The 10,023-nt window shown below is 41.0% G+C and overlaps 2 protein-coding genes across 2 annotated transcripts in view; both read right to left on the bottom strand.

Moving 5' to 3' along the window:
• Nucleotides 1-10,023, bottom strand: part of LOC144958023 (uncharacterized) — a 127,957-nt gene that overhangs the window by 7,926 nt on the left and 110,008 nt on the right. The window lies entirely within an intron of this gene.
• LOC144958024 (HIG1 domain family member 1A, mitochondrial-like) overlaps nucleotides 735-10,023 on the bottom strand; it is a 22,267-nt gene continuing 12,978 nt past the window's right edge. Inside the window, exons 3-5 of the mRNA XM_078889617.1 lie at nucleotides 7,224-10,023; nucleotides 6,013-6,192; nucleotides 735-5,684 (exon numbers count right to left, since the gene is read on the bottom strand). The exon at nucleotides 7,224-10,023 is cut by the window's right edge and continues 1,677 nt beyond it. The gene's annotated coding sequence lies outside the window, so the exon portion shown is untranslated. The remainder of the gene's footprint in view (nucleotides 5,685-6,012; nucleotides 6,193-7,223) is intronic.

The raw sequence follows: 10,023 nt of genomic DNA, 5'->3' as shown, positions 1-10,023 counted from the left end.
AGGTCATCACAAACACCTTCACTAAATCTCTCTCTCCTCATTTCTTATCTCCTCTTTCTCTTCTCTCTCCTCTTCCTCTCTCACCACTTCTCTCCTCTCTCTCTCTCTCCCTCTCTCTCTCCCTCTCTCTCTCTCTCTCTCTCTCTCTCCTCTTTTCTCCTAACTGTCATACACACACACATGACACATATGCACATTCACATAGAACTCAATAAACACTCAGATCTTTAGCCTCAATAATTTTTCACTATCATCGTTCTGTACTCATCACTAGATTTACTTTGAGCTCTCTTCTCTCTCTCTCTCTCTCTCTCTCTCTCTCTCTCTCTCTCTCTCTCTCTCTCTCTCTCTCTCTCTCTCTCTCTCTCTCTCTCTCTCTCCTCACACACACACACATACACACACAAATCAGTAAAGAGCACCCAGTTCTTTAGCCTCAATATGTTTTCATTTTTCATCTTCCTATACTTAACAGTGATACACACCAACACACACACACATATGGTTCACTTAAATGTTAATTTCCTGGCAATTGCCAACATGAAACATTCGTTAACTTAATATTTACGATTAACAAATAAAACACAACACACATAACAATAACGTTCACTCAATACTTCAACCTAACCTTTCTGTAGCTATCACTATATTCAATTGGAGCAGTCTCTATTTCTCTCTCTCTCTCTCTCTCTCTCTCTCTCTCTCTCTCTCTCTCTCTCTCTCTCTTTCTCATATTTTTCTCTTTCTCTCCCCCTGTGTGTGTCTCTCTCTCACACACACACAAACACACTCTATCTGTCCTTCTGTCAGACAAACTTAAATCTATAAAGTGGATCATATCCTTTTCACATCAGCCATCAATCTCTCTTTTCATCTCCAAGTACACACCTTATCACCACCATCATCATCATCATCATCATTACCATCATCATCTTCGTCATCATCATCATCATCATCATCATCATCATCATCGTCATCATCATCATCACATCAATGCCACTACTACTACTACTACTACTACTACTACTATTACTACTACAACTACTACTACTACTACTACTACTACTATTACTACTACAACCACCACCATCGCCACACCATCATTTCATGAAGGACCACCACTACTACTACTACAACTACCTCCACCACATCATCATCATCACCATCATTACCACCACCACGACGACGACATCAAAACACTATCACCATTAAAACAACAATCACTACCACATCCTTACCACCACTACTACAACCTCCTCCAACACATAAATATCACCACCACCACTTCTGCAACCACCACAACTACATACATCATCATTATCATTACTGCCACCAGTACAACATCCACCATCATATCATTATTACCACCACCCCTACCATTAATTTTATATTTTATACGTCATAATGAAATTGGTTTTGGAACTTTACTTGATTTGAAACAAGGGGTATTGGGATGATTATAGATCTCATTAGATTATATTTAGTTTGCAGAAATTCCTGTTTAAGCATTGAAATTCTTCGGAATTTGTTTCTGAAATTTATGTGAGCGAAATTTTAAGTTGGCGTCTCTGGTCAACTTGAAACAATGGGAGGTGGGCATTAGTGAATCTGTGAATAAGGGAAATGTGGCGACTACCACTACTACTACAACCATCACCACATCATCCCTACCACAACTACTACAACCACCACCACATCATCATACCTACGACTACCATTACTACAACCACCATGTTATAATTACACTTTCAGTTTTTGAAATTCCTCCGAGTGGTGTCAGAAATTGCTGCGAGACACATTTTGGATTGCATCACAATATATTTTAATGAAATTTAAATTTATAGGTTATTTTTGCATGGATGCTTCTTGATCTTAGCGCTGAAAAATTTCCTCCTTTTTAGTGACCGGTCATTTCACCCCTGGGCTATGGCTAAAACAAAGGTGTCCACAACCCAACTTAAGCAATACATTCAATCAAGCCAAGGATAAAATGTATTGCCTAAAGATGTCGAAGATTTGCAGCGGAGATTGTTCAAGACTGATATTGACAGGACGGACGGTGAGACGGTACAGGAATTACTGAGAGAGATAGAGGAGGAAGGAGGTGTAACAAAGTTCAGTGTGAATGAGGATGGTGGTTTTGAGTATTTGTTTTAAGTAACGGGAAGAATGAGGCGTGATTTGAGTGTTTTTTGTGATGCGTTTGTTATGGATGCAACATACAAAGTAAATCGATATTTGTATCCACTTGTGAATGTTATGTGCATAGATGATGAGGGTCATGGTTATCCCAGGGTGGCCAACTTTTCAGAAACTGAATTAGGGAAAATTTTTGGTTACCGCACAATAATGTTAAGAGTGAAGTAATACACAGCCTAATACTAATTTAATACTTTACAAAGAATGAAAATGAAAACAGACATTAAGTTGAAATCAGAGCAATGCTGTGTCAAGATTACAGAGGAGCAAGAAGACAAGATTTGTTTGTGTGTCTTTATATGTTACGGAATAGGTACATTTTGGTTGTCAAAACTTTCATTTTTATTTGACATTTTCTTGATCTTTTAAAATAAAATTATAATTTAATTTAATCAACAGACTTGTTTAATAATTTAAAGATATACTTTTGTGGGGACCTTTTGTAAAATCATTAGTCCGATTGTAGTTGTAAATTTCTTTATATTCTAATGTCGTAAAATCAGTGACACCACTGAATCCCTACCAGCACTTTTACTCACTGAGTCCCTACCACCAGCGCTTTTACTGGGTTCCTACCACCAGCGCCATTACTCACCGAGTCCCTACCACCAGCACTTTTACTCACTGAGTCATAGAGCTTTTACTCACCGAGTCCCTACCACCAGCACTTTTACTCTTCGAGTCCCTACCACCAGTGCTATTACCGTCATAGAGCTTTTACTCAATGAGTCCCTACCACCAGCGCTTCTACTCACTGAGTCATAGACCTTTTACTCACTGACACTGAGTCCCTACCACCAGTGCTATTACTATTACCGAGTTATAGAGCTTTTACTCACTGAGTCCCTACCACCAGTGCTTTTACTCACTAAGTCATAGACCTTTTACTCACTGACACTGAGTCCCTACCACCAGTGCTATTACCGAGTTATAGAGCTTTTACTCACTGAGTCCCTACCACCAGTGCTTCTACTCACGAGTCCCTACCACCAGCGCTATTACTCACCGAGTCCCTACCACCAGCGCTTTTACTGAGTTCCTACCACCAGCGCTATTACTCACAGAGTCCCTACCACCAGCGCTTTTACTCACTGAGTCATAGAGCTTTTACTCACCGAGTCCCTACCACCAGCGCTTTTATTCTTCGAGTCCCTACCACCAGTGCTATTACCGTCATAGAGCTTTTACTCACTGAGTCCCTACCACCAGCGCTTCTACTCACTGAGTCATAGACCTTTTACTCACTGACACTGAGTCCCTACCACCAGTGCTATTACCGAGTTATAGAGCTTTTACTCACTGAGTCCCTACCACCAGTGCTTTTACTCACTGAGTCATAGACCTTTTACTCACTGACACTGAGTCCCTACCACCAGTGCTTCTACTCACGAGTCCCTACCACAAGCGCTTTTGCTCACTGAGTCCCTACCACCAGCACTTTTATTCACCGAGTCCCTACCACCAGCACTATCACTGAGTCATAGAGCTTCTACTCACTGAGTCCCTACCACCAGTGCTATTACTCACTGAGTCCCTACCACCAGCGCTTTTGCACACCGAGTCCCTACCACCAGCACTTTTATTCACCGAGTCCCTACCACCAGCGCTATCACTGAGTCATAGAGCTTCTACTCACCGAGTCCCTACCACCAGCGCTATTACTCACTGAGTCCCTACCACCAGCGCTTTTACTCACTGAGTCATAGAGCTTTTACTCACCGAGTCCCTACCACCAGTGCTATTACTCACTGAGTCCCTACCACCAGCGTTATTACTCACCGAGTCCCTACCACCAGCGCTTTTACTCACTGAGCACCTACGACCAGCGTTATTACTATTACTCACTGAGTCCCTACCACCAGTGCTATTACCGAGTCATAGAGCTTTTACACACTGAGCACGTATGACCAGTGTTATTACTCACCGAGTCCCTACCACCAGCGCTATTACTCAGCGAGTCACAGAGCTTTTACTCGAGTCCCTACGACCAGCGTTATTACTCACCGAGTCCCTACCACCAGCGCTATTATTCAGCGAGTCACAGAGCTTTTACTCATCGAGTCCCTACCACCAGCGCTATTACTCACTGAGTCCCTACCACCAGCGCTTTTACTCACTGAGTCCCTACCACCAGCGCTATTACCGAGTCATAGAGCTTTTACACACTGAGCACTGACCAGCGTTATAACTCACCGAGTCCCTACCACCAGCGCTATTACCGAGTCATAGAGTTTTTACACACTGAGCACGTATGACCAGTGTTATTACTCACCGAGTCCCTACCACCAGCGCTATTACTCAGCGAGTCACAGAGCTTTTACTCATCGAGTCCCTACGACCAGCGCTATTACTCACTGAGTCCCTACCACCAGCGCTTTTACTCGTTGAATCCCTACCACCAGCACTTTTACTCGCCGAGTCCCTACCACATGGCTATTACTGAGTCCCTAACACCAGGGCTAATACTATTAGCCACCAAATCCCTACCACCAGGGGGGACAATATAAGCTAAAATTAGACCCCAAAAATTCTTACAGTGATGCAGAAAAAAACAACAAACAGATCTCTTTCAAATTTACACAAAATGTTTCTTACAACAAGATGGATAGGTTTAGCAATAGTCTTGAAAATAAATTTTTCTGAATTTTTTTTCGATTTCTTAGTGAAAATTTGGTGTGACTGACATGACAGGAAAAAAAATTGATTTAAAAATTCATAAAACTGCTAAATTTTTGTTTAGCCCAAAACCCAACCATCATGATGCAAAACACATCATAAGAAAAATTCTGACCAAATTTGAAGACAATCTGATGGGAAACAATTCAGATGTGAATGTTAGAAAATCAGAGAATGACGCACAATGAAATTTTGAGAAAATGAAAAATTTGTCTTTAATTTGATAATAAAGCTAATAATGCAGACAAAGGCCAACATTCATCAAGTATAACCAATATGGAACAAGAAAACAGTAATATTTTATAAATAGATCAAATTCTGAAAAAAATTATAAACGATTCGCTAACCCATACCCCTTAGAAAAAAAAATGCTGTAAAATTGATTTTTTTACGCCCAGAGATAAAATAATTTTGTGGTCAAATATAATGTCATACCTTATGAATTCATCATTATAATCACAAAACCTAATTATTTACTGTATACAATAGGTTATACAGATGATTTCTAGATATATTAAATGATTTTTCAAAATATGATATGGCACGCTATCCTCATTTTTCATTTTTTTATTCTACTTGAGAGACAAGTCGTATAAAATTAGATATCTAGTCAAGTTGAACTGCAAAATCAATTCTATTTTAGACAATAAAACAGTTAAATAGTGCACTAGCTCTGAATAAAAAGCAATTTGCTTTCCCAAACCCTTGGAATAAAAATCTCTTTCGCCTCAATACAGAAAATGAAAAAGTCAACACTACTTGTTAGCCACCACTTTTTTTGTAGTTCCACAAAGAGGGTTGATCCTGCTCTGGATGGAAAAATTGAAATAAAAAAGAGACACATTTCATTAGCAATTTTTGGAAATGGCATTATTGTCATAAAATGCATTTGTCAAAGACATAGCAATTTTTTAAAAATGATCATTATTCACACCAACACACTTGAAATTTCATTGGTTTTACATCCACAGAACAAAACTCTTGGCAACAAACTATATTCTGTCGTTGTTAATAAATTCAGTAGTAATTCAATTCAAATGATGCTTTGCCATTTTCATTTAGAAAAATGAGCATTTATTTTATAGATCACCAATAAAAAATGTAAAGGCGCAATGGAGATTTGAAAACATTACTAACCATTGTCAAAAAGTGCATGCAGACACTCTGGTCTGCTGGCCCAGATGATGGTTTGCTGATTGATGAGTTTTGCCACAGGCAAAGGTTTGCCTCAACACACCTTGCCAGAATAGCCCTTGAGCCAGCATCTTTATGGATTGTCAGGACACCAGTAACGTCAACAGTGTTCTTTCATGTTAGCTGTCGATGAAAACAAAAAATTAAATTTAATTCACTACAGCAAAATAGGCACATACATGTCAATGCTAAAGTTTATAACATCAACACTTCGCATGTTGAACGGGACATAACGTCTGTTAGGCGATATTACAATTTCTTCGGACAGAGACAACGCAGTTAACGGCCAAGTACACATTTTACAACTGAGTCCGGTGAGAGAAAGTGAGCAAAGTGCCTTTTCCAAGGGCTCAACTATGCGCCGAGCGAGGCTCGAGCCCAGGACCTTCCAGTCCAAAAGCGAGTGTCATACCACTACGACATAGCCGTACGTAATTTTTAAAAATATAATAAAAATGATCACACTAATATAATTATCTCACGTTGTCATCATCATAGGCATTTAAAAACTACTAATAATACTACCACTACAGATATCTTATCATTATAAAATATTACTCTCTCTCTCTCTCTCTCTCTCTCTCTCTCTCTCTCTCTCTCTCTCTCTCTCTCTCTCTCTCTCTCTCTCTCTCTCTCTCTTCTCTCTCTCTCTCTCCATGAACATAACATACAAAACCCAATTTTCCGATAAAAAAAACCCGCCCCCCCCCTCCCCCCCAAAAAAGTTTTGAAAAAGTATGGACGATGCATGCTGTGTCGGCCATAATAAAGCTAATAACAATAACTGAATGAAAAGTATTTTTTTAAAGGACCCTGAGCCTGGAATGTCGTGAGTACTCGAAACCTCTTGATCTTGATAAAATTAGCAACCTTTTGACTGGGGATCGAACATTGAAACACCTGGTTTTAATCGCCTGACATGGAAGGCTGATTTAAATTATTTGGGGGGGGGGGGGGGGGGGGGGGAATTATTATTTTAATTTTTTTTAGCCCTGTTATTGTTATTTTTCACAAAATAAAGTAATAAAGTTAAGTAATTCGCGGTAGCGACAAATGTGTCGTCAGCTGATGCACAATCAACAAACACACAACCCCAAAGCATGTTTAGTTATAAAAATAAGAAATGAATTAAAATGTGCATTTCGTATGCTTACCTTGTAAACTGAGTATTCTGTGACTTGAAAAGAGTGAAGAATTACCAAAGTCCGTCAAAATCAACTTGCAACTGACTAGACAAGATGTCTTCGTTGTATCCGTTGGTTCCACAATGTTTGCATTCATTTGCCTGACAGTAATTCTTATGTTTGTAAATTTTGTGCATGTTCTTAAATAATCACCAGAAATGCATAAAGTTCTCATTTATGTAACACATTTCTTGGAGTATGTTATGCCCTACTTTCTTACATGACTCTACTCTATCCCTTGTAACTATTTTGCTTTATCGGAAATTCTTGTTGCAGCGCCGACTGCACACGCTTGTCTTTTTCAGAGTCACTGGAGAGTATGGCATAAGGTGCTGGGGGTTGTTTTTTTCTTTTGGGCTTTTTAGTTTTATATTTATTTGCTTACCAGTAGTCAGGTTTTTATTAAATTAATTAATCATGGTTTGATATTGAAGTTTATTCTTCCCTCATTTTCCAAGTCAAGGTGTACCTATGTGCTGAGGACTGCGTGGCTGCAGGGGTGTGCAGTTGCTAACGTGGAATGGGTGTGGGGGGGGGGGGGGGGAACTAAATCCCAAGTCAAGGTGTTTCGTCGTGCCTCTGATGTGTTTTTTTTTTCTCAATTATGTTACTGATGAACAGTACATTGCAATGGTGATATTCTTATGAAATATTTGGCATGGGCGTTTGGTTTATGCCTTCAGTTTCGATGTCAATGTTTGTTCTATATTGAATTTGAATCTTTTATTACAATAATAAATTGTATTCCTTGCTGGTTGTGGCTGATATTGCAATCCTACTACATGTCTTGATTTTTTTATTCGTTTTACTTGTACCTACTTCATTACTATTAGCCACCTGTTTGTGTAATAAACCACTGAGTCCCTGCCACCTGTGCTATTGTTCCATCTCTCTCTCTTTCTCTCTCTTGGTCCCTACCACCAGTGCTATTATTATCAACTGAGTCAGTCCCTACCACCAGCCCTATAACCCACTGACTCCCTTCCACCAGTGCTATTAGCCACGGAGCCCCTTCCACCAGATTATTAGCCACTGTCCCTTCATCAGTGCTATTACCCACTGAGTGCCTAGCATCGGTGCGATTAGCCACTGAGTCCCTACCATCAGTGCTATTAGCCACTGAGTCCCTACCATCAGTGCTATTACCCATTGAGTCCCTATCACCAGCCCTATTAGCCACCGAGTCCCTATCACCAGTGCTATTAGTCACTGAGTCCCTACCACCAGTGCTATTATCAACCGAGTCCCTACCATCAGTGCTATTAGCCATTGAGTCCCTACCACCAGTGCTATTACCCACTGAGTCCCTACCACCAGTGCTATTAGCCACTGAGTCCCTACCATCAGTGCTATTACCCATTGAGTCCCTATCACCAGCCCTATTAGCCACTGAGTCCCTACCATCAGTGCTATTACTATTACCCATTGAGTCCCTATCACCAGCCCTATTAGCCACTGAGTCCCTACCATCAGTGATATTACCCATTGAGTCCCTATCATCAGCCCTATTAGCCACTGAGTCCCTACCATCAGTGCTATTACTATTACCCATTGAGTCCCTATCACCAGCCCTATTAGCCACTGAGTCCCTACCATCAGTACTATTACCCATTGAGTCCCTATCACCAGCCCTATTAGCCACCGAGTCCCTATCACCAGTGCTATTAGTCACTGAGTCCCTACCACCAGTGCTATTATTAACCGAGTCCCTACCATCAGTGCTATTAGCCATTGAGTCCCTACCACCAGTGCTATTACCCACTGAGTCCCTACCACCAGCCCTATTAGTCACTGAGTCCCTACCACCAGCCCTATTAGCCACTGAGTCCCTATCATCAGTGCTATTAGTCACTGAGTCCCTATCATCAGTGCTGTTAGCCAATGAGTCCCTATCATCAGTGCTATTAGTCACTGAGTCCCTATCATCAGTGCTATTAGCCACTGAGTCCCTACCACCAGCCCTATTAGCCACTGAGTCCCTATCATCAGTGCTGTTAGCCAATGAGTCCCTATCATCAGTGCTATTAGTCACTGAGTCCCTATCATCAGTGCTGTTAGCCACTGTCCCTATCATCAGTGCTATTAGTCACTGAGTCCCTATCATCAGTGCTATTAGCCATTGAGTCCCTACCACCAGTGCTATTAGCCACTGAGTCCCTACCACCAGCCCTATTAGCCACTGAGTCCCTATCATCAGTGCTATTAGTCACTGAGTCCCTATCATCAGTGCTATTAGTCACTGAGTCCCTATCATCAGTGCTGTTAGCCATTGAGTCCCTATCATCAGTGCTGTTAGCCACTGAGTCCCTATCATCAGTGCTGTTAGCCATTGAGTCCCTATCATCAGTGCTGTTAGCCACTGAGTCTCTATTATCAGTGCTGTTAGCCACTGAGTCCCTATCATCAGTGCTGTTAGCCACTGAGTCCCTTCCACCAGCGCTATTAGCCATCGGTTCCCAGCAACCAGTGCTATTATCAACCGAGTCCCTACCAACAGTGCTATTATCCACTAAGTCTCTCCCACAAATGCTTTTGTTCTCTCTCTCTCTCTCTCTCTCTCTCTGTGTGTGTGTGTGTGTGTGTGTCATCAAAAGTGGCCATTCATTTCCTTCACGAAGTTCCGGACACCGCACAAACACCTCTTCCCCAGCCCATTCTAATCCACATAGTTATCACATTACTACTACTACTACTACTACTACTACTACCACTACTACCAATATCATTACTACTACTACTAGATACGATTAATATATTTCTAACAAGTATC

Source organism: Berghia stephanieae, chromosome 12, assembly GCF_034508935.2.
Source record: "Berghia stephanieae isolate SIO BIC M18660-M18661 chromosome 12, UCSD_Bste_1.3, whole genome shotgun sequence".
NCBI lineage: Eukaryota > Metazoa > Mollusca > Gastropoda > Nudibranchia > Aeolidiidae > Berghia > Berghia stephanieae.
This window is presented reverse-complemented; position numbering and strand designations above follow the sequence as displayed.